We start from the raw sequence: 6,484 nt of genomic DNA on the forward strand, positions 1-6,484 counted from the left end.
GAGGAGGAGGAGAGGAGGTAAGAGAAGAAGAGGGGGAAGAGGAGGAGGAGAGGTTTTGTGGACATTGTGATGTAACACTTCACATCTCTGGTCTTCCAGGCATGGGCGATTAGAATACTCAACACTCCATCGCACAATCAATAAACACACTTCATCAAGCACCCCTATTCCTTATGTAGTGCACTTTTTTTGAGCAGGGCCCACAGAGGACTTTGGTCAATGTAGTGCACAACATAGAGGATAGGGTGCCATTTCAGACAAACCCTCACCCTGTACTACAACCCCTTGTTTTTTTTTTCTCTTTCTGCAGTCAAATACACAACTTGATCTTTTTGAGTTATCATTATTTTCTCAACGTTTTCTTTCCTTGTTTGTTGGTTTTGACTCTCGGACAAGAATAGCGTTGTTTTTCTAGAATGCAAAGAACTGGGTTGTCCTGAAGAAGACACACATAAACAACACGAGAGGATGCTATTGGTCCATATAGGCTCTCTTTTCCCTTATAAGGAGTACAATGTGCTGTTTGTGAGACAAGATGGCATCATGTTAGCTAGTTGTCTTCACAAGCAGAGACTTAAAAGCTAAGGTATTATTCCCTTTCCACGAAATTGGGGGGGAAAATATGTTAATTCATTTGAATAGTAGAACTGAACGGTGCTTTCCCAACAGTTTGGTCACAGACATATCATAATGGAAATAAGAAGTAGGAGAAGGAGGAATGGAAGTTAAAGACTTTCGTTTGTGTAACACTTTGTTCTTGCTTGTGCCGGGCTGGCCACTCTCTCGCTCATTCCTCTAGGCTGCTTAGATGTCACATTAATCAGCCATTTTTTGTTCAGAGGAGTAGGAGTCTGATCTGCTGGAGTAAACAGCAGCAGAGGCTAGATTCAGAACAAAATAGTATCGACCAGGGGCCACTTCAAGCTAAGCTCTTTTCCAATAGGCCCCTCCAGCCTACTCTCTGAGTTCTACAATTAGTTAAACACAGACCAGGAAGGGCTTGAACTGGACTAAATAAGCTATTTTACACACAGCATTGTGCTTCACTGAGGCAGATACTATATACAGGAGGAGGAGACAGTACATGGAGGGTGGAGGGGGAGGCAGTTGGGTCTCTGGGGCTTGGTGCGGAGGCTTGAGGGGGCGATGGTCAGGTTATAGATGGATCAGGAGAGGGGACAGCAGAGGCGGTAAGGAGAGCAGCTGATGGGTCAGAAAGAAATATGGAGGAGGGGTGTTTGAAGCAGGGGCCGGGCCAATGGGCTGGGGCCAGGGGGCTTGAGGCAGGGGGCCAGGCCCATGGGGCTGGGGGCCAGGGGGCTTGAGGCAGGGGGCCAGCCATGGGGCTGGGGGCCAGGGGGCTTGAGGCAGGGGCCCATGGTGCTGGGGCCCAGGGGGCTTGAGGCAGGAATCCAAGGGAGTCTGGGAGAGTGGGGGTGGGGGGGGGGGGGGGCACATGGTGGTTGGGCCAAGGGCTGGAGGCTAGGAGCACTATGGGGGTCAAAGAGCAGGGGGGCAGTGGCTGGAGGCTGGACTCCAGGGAGGCAGGGGACTCAGGGGCTGGATCCAGGGAGGCAAGGGGACTCAGGGCTGGATCCAGGGAGGCAAGGAGCCCAGGCTGGAACCAGGAGGCAACGGAGAGGGGGCTGGAGGCCTGGGGAGCGCTAGGTGGCCGGGACCAGGGCTTGATGATGCCCTCAACTCACCGTAGAACACGTATTCAGTTGTAGAACTGGTCCAAGATCCTTGTCGTCCCGTCTCTCGTGAGCGAATGCGCAGTCCCGTGGAGTTACAGACCACTCAGTGAACCCGGCGTTCCGCCAGCTGTCAAAGGCCTGCTCCAGGAAGGTGAAATTTAAGTTAGTAGCGTGACGTTCGTAGCGCTCTGGGAGGGCGGTCCGGTCCCGGGCTCTCGTTCAGCGTTTCTCCCCAAACCCTCTTTTAGCAGCAACGTCTTGCCACAGACCATAATGCAGGCAACACGTCTGAACTTGGCGTACGGACTGACTGTCACGCCCCAAAGGTATAGGGAGCCGCATGATAACCGTGGTGATGAATCCTGAGCTTACCGTCTCCGCTGAGGGACCAGACTGGCGCAGGCAAGCCCGGCGTGCCCAAGCGAGAGGCTGGTTTGCGCCCGGTGTCGATGCCCGGCGAAGGAGGTTCCTTCCGGGTCGCTTCTTGCACCCCTCGTCGCCCAAGCGAGTTCTGCTTGCTGAGTTTGGGCGCCAGGAGTCTTTATGAGCTCAGGTAGGTTGAAGAACTCAGCCTCCCGCTGCAGGCGACCCCGCTCTGGGAAGTGGTCTGGGAGCACCAGCTGCTGATCTCTCATGTAGTCCAGAATATACCGGAACAGGAAACCATCCCGGTCCAGGAAGAAACGGCCCTTGGTGTCCCTCGCCAGCCCTTTGGTGGTTTTCCTGCTAAACATCTCCCACAGGAGAGAGTCTGGTACGCTGATGAGGGTTGAGTAGCGGGTGATGTACACCTGGCCGCCCACGTTCAGCTCTACTATCTCAGGGAAGATGACTTCCTCCGCTACGGGAATGCCGGGGGTGTTATCTGGCAGAGCCATGGCTGTTGTCCTTCTGTCACAGAGAACTCCGCTCACACTGCAACCCTACTCTACTGTCACCTTGCTAGTGCAGTGGGTAGATGATTCCACCTTATAGCCTACAACTGTACACTGCAGATCAGAATAGGTTATTTGCGTTTATATGAATTACAATTGATTTTTTTTTATATATATATCGGTTTGTTGTCAAAATTAACAAAAGGGTATTTCTAAAAGCCTATAGGTGATCTGCGTAGCGTCTATCCCGATAGGCCTTTATCTGTTAAAAAGAGCTTAACTACAGCAGTGCACTATTCCTACCAGCGCAAAGCAATCCTCTAAACTGCAGTTATATCATCCCAGGCCGTTAATTGCAAAATAGAGAGCACGAAGACATATATTCTAACTACAGGGATAATTTATGGTAGCTAAAACATAACTTGCGTAGACAGTGGATAATAAACATTGTGTCCATGCCCTTTACACGCCAACCAATGGAATATCCTGAAAATTGCAGCCGAGGATTGAAACAAAATTGTCTATCAAAATCTATTTCGGGTAAAAATCCGTTCCCTTCTGCGTTTCTCAATGACCCGCTCTATAGATGGGGATCATTCCGGAATGGAAAATAACACACAGTCGTCCGTGATGGTTTCCTCTTACTTCTTATTGTCTTGACGCAGAAACACACAAGGTGGAACTTCAGTGCAATCCATAGTTGGAGGTGTCGGTTGATGTACCGATCAGGATTAGCCAATAAAGGAAGCAGATTTCCCAGACGAAATACGAGCTAGAGCCGTGAACAAAAACACCTCTAGCTGTGCCATCGCCGATGGAACGATTCCACGAGGCTCTGTCTTTTGTTCGGTCGGTAGGTTTTCTCCTCCCGTAGTAATAGCCACTCTTATGCCATCCCGGAGAGCTCTGCTGCTACAAAAAGTACCGTAAATAATCAGCCCCGTTAAACCCCACCTACCTGCCAGAGTCAGCGTTTATATTATGCAAAACTAACAGTTTCCCTTACAGCTATAAAAACAGATACGGGACTTTGATTGTTTAGATGAGGGAATTATAGAGATGATTCATAATTTGGTGTCATGTCATTGCTGTCATGAGCCATATAGCAAAGCAATTGAGATATCTATTTGATTTGCAATGTCAATTTCAATTCAATTGTCTTTGTTGTGAACATCAATTGTGAATATAGTAAACAGGAGTGTAAATTACCAACTAGAGTTAGAATTAGCATTTTAACGGTCCTTATAATAAAACTCAGGTCCTTATAATAAAACAGAGGACAACAGCGACACCTAGCGGAAGAACTATAACTATAATAATGGCAAATACCCAAGAGTAAATAAAAAACGTTTAACACTAAAAACGTTACATATCATTTGAATTCCAAATAAAAAAAGATATAATTTCAAAATCGCATTGTAATCAATATCACTTTATCGGTCAATTGCACACAAGATCCAACYGAAATTTGACTTCTGCTTTTAACCCAACCCCTCTGAAAAACACAAATGCACAACGTTTTTGGGGGAGAGGCGCAGGGGGCTGCCACACTGGATGCCCAGGGAGCAGTTGTTGTGGGGGGTTAAGTGCCTTGCTCAAGGGCACAACAGCAGGCAATGGCATCTAGGATATGATACCAGCAACCCTTTGGTTGCCAGGTCACTTCCAGACAGACTTTTCCCGTCAGACCCGGGATTAGAGTAGGCAGCCCTCCTGCCGCTCTGGTGAGTTAGCCGTGGCAGGTAGCCTAGCGGTTAGAACAGCACAACATTTGAGCCACATCCACGTGCCTTGTGTATAAGATATTTGATTTGCAATGCATCTTGCACCGTAGAATAAACTGAAGGTCAATAAGAGGTTGTCTGGTTGATTATTAAGGCACTTTGTTAGAACAGGGAGTATTCTGACACACCAGTGTTCCAGCTCCTACAGGAGTCCCTCCTGACACACCAGTGTTCCAGCTCCTACAGGAGTCCCTCCTGACACACCAGTGTTCAGCTCCTACAGGAATGTCCCTCCTGACACACCAAGATCGTTCCAGGCTCCTACAGGGTCCTCTCCTGACACACCAGTTTCCAGCTCTACAGCGGAGTCTCCTACACACATATTCACATCCAGTGTTCCAGCTCCTACAGGAGTCCCTCCGTGACCACACCAGTGTTCCAGCTCCTAACTCTGACACGTGCAGCTCTGACAGGAGACGTCCTGCACACACCAGTTTCCACTCCTACAAGGAGTCCTCCTGACACACCAGTGTTCCAGCTCCTACAGGATCCCTCCTGACACACCAGTGTTCCAGTTCCTACAGGAGTTCCCTCCTGACACACCAGTGTTCCAGCTCCTACAGGAGTCCCTCCTGACACAACCAGTGTTCCAGCTCCTACAGGAGTCCTCCTGACACAAACAGTGTTCCAGCTCCTACAGGAGTCCCTCCTGACACACCAGTGTTCCAGCTCCTACAGGAGTCCTCCTGACACACCCAGTGTTCCAGCTCCTACAGGAGTACTCCTGACACCACCAGTGTTCCGCTCTACAGGGAGTCCTCCTCGACACACCAGTTCCAGCTTCCTACAGGCAAGTCCCTCCATGACCACACCAGTGTTCAGCCTCCTACAGGGATTCCCTCCGTGCACACACCAGTGTTCCAGCTCCTACAGGACGCTCCTGAAGGTCACTACCACAGAGTCCTCTGACACACCAGTGTTACCAGCTCCTACAGGAGTCCCTCCTGCACACACCAGAAGATGTTCCAGCTCCTACAGGAGTACTCCTGACACCCCGTGTTCCAGCTCCTAACAGGAGTCACTCACGACACACCAGTGTTCCAGCTCCGCTACAGGAGTCCTCCTGGACACACCAGTGTGTTCCAGCTCCTACAGGAGTCACCTCCAACACACAGTGTCCAGTTCCTATACAGGAGTCCCTCCTGACACCACCAGTGTTCCAGTTCCTTACAGGAGTCCACGTTCCTGACCACCCATGTGTTCAGACTCTCGACGATCCTCCTGAAACCAGGTTAGCCTGACAGAGTCCCTCCTGACACACCAGTGTTTTCCAGCTCCTACCAGGGAGTCTCCTGACACACCGCTGTTCCAGCTTCCTTATCAGGAGTCCTCCTGACACACCAGTGTTCCAGCGCCTACAGGAGTCTCCTGACACACCAGCTGCTTTCCAGCTCCTACAGGAGTCCTCCTGACACACCAGTGTTCCAGCACTGCCTACAGGAGCCCTCGCTGGACACACCAGTGCTTCCAGCTCCTACAGGAGTCCCCCTGAACCAACACCAGTGTTTCCAGCTCCTACAGGAGTCCCTCCTGACACACCCGTGTTCCAGCTCCTACAGGAGTCCCTCCTGACACACCCGTGTTCCAGCTCCTACAGGAGTCCCTCCTGACACACCCGTGTTCCTTGTGGGGAGAGAATTCATCAGGAGGGTAGTGGATGTGGGAAGCTGAATCTTCTCTCTAACACACACACTCAAGCACACATGCACACACACAGTGTGTGTCTGACTCACACACACAGTTCCTGTCTGACTCATTGGTTCTGTCTCTCACCAATCTGTTCCCTGATTTCCCAGAGGACCTCTCTCTTTGGGTCCAATACGGTCCCTGTCCCTCAACACCTAGATCTGCCCGTTGTTAAAATAAAACAGTGTGTGTGTGTGTGTATATATATATATATATATACAGTGGGGAGAACAAGTATTTGATACACTGACAATTTTGCAGGTTTTCCTACTTACAAAGCATGTAGAGGTCTGACACTACCAGTATCCACTAACCCCGGAGCCACAAGCAGTATCATACCCACCAACTACAGTATTCACACACCAACTACCAGAACTACTACCCACCACTACAGTATTCACACCCACCACCTACAGTATTCACTACCCACACTCAGAAAACT

General features: G+C 50.1%; 1 pseudogene; it reads right to left on the reverse strand.

Annotated features, from left to right (window-relative positions):
- Positions 1–1,662: 1,662 nt before the first annotated feature.
- LOC139024444 (BTB/POZ domain-containing protein KCTD12-like) lies at positions 1,663–3,646 on the reverse strand (annotated as a pseudogene).
- Positions 3,647–6,484: the final 2,838 nt, after the last annotated feature.

Source organism: Salvelinus sp. IW2-2015, unplaced genomic scaffold (assembly GCF_002910315.2).
Source record: "Salvelinus sp. IW2-2015 unplaced genomic scaffold, ASM291031v2 Un_scaffold1512, whole genome shotgun sequence".
Taxonomy (NCBI): Eukaryota; Metazoa; Chordata; class Actinopteri; order Salmoniformes; family Salmonidae; genus Salvelinus; species Salvelinus sp. IW2-2015.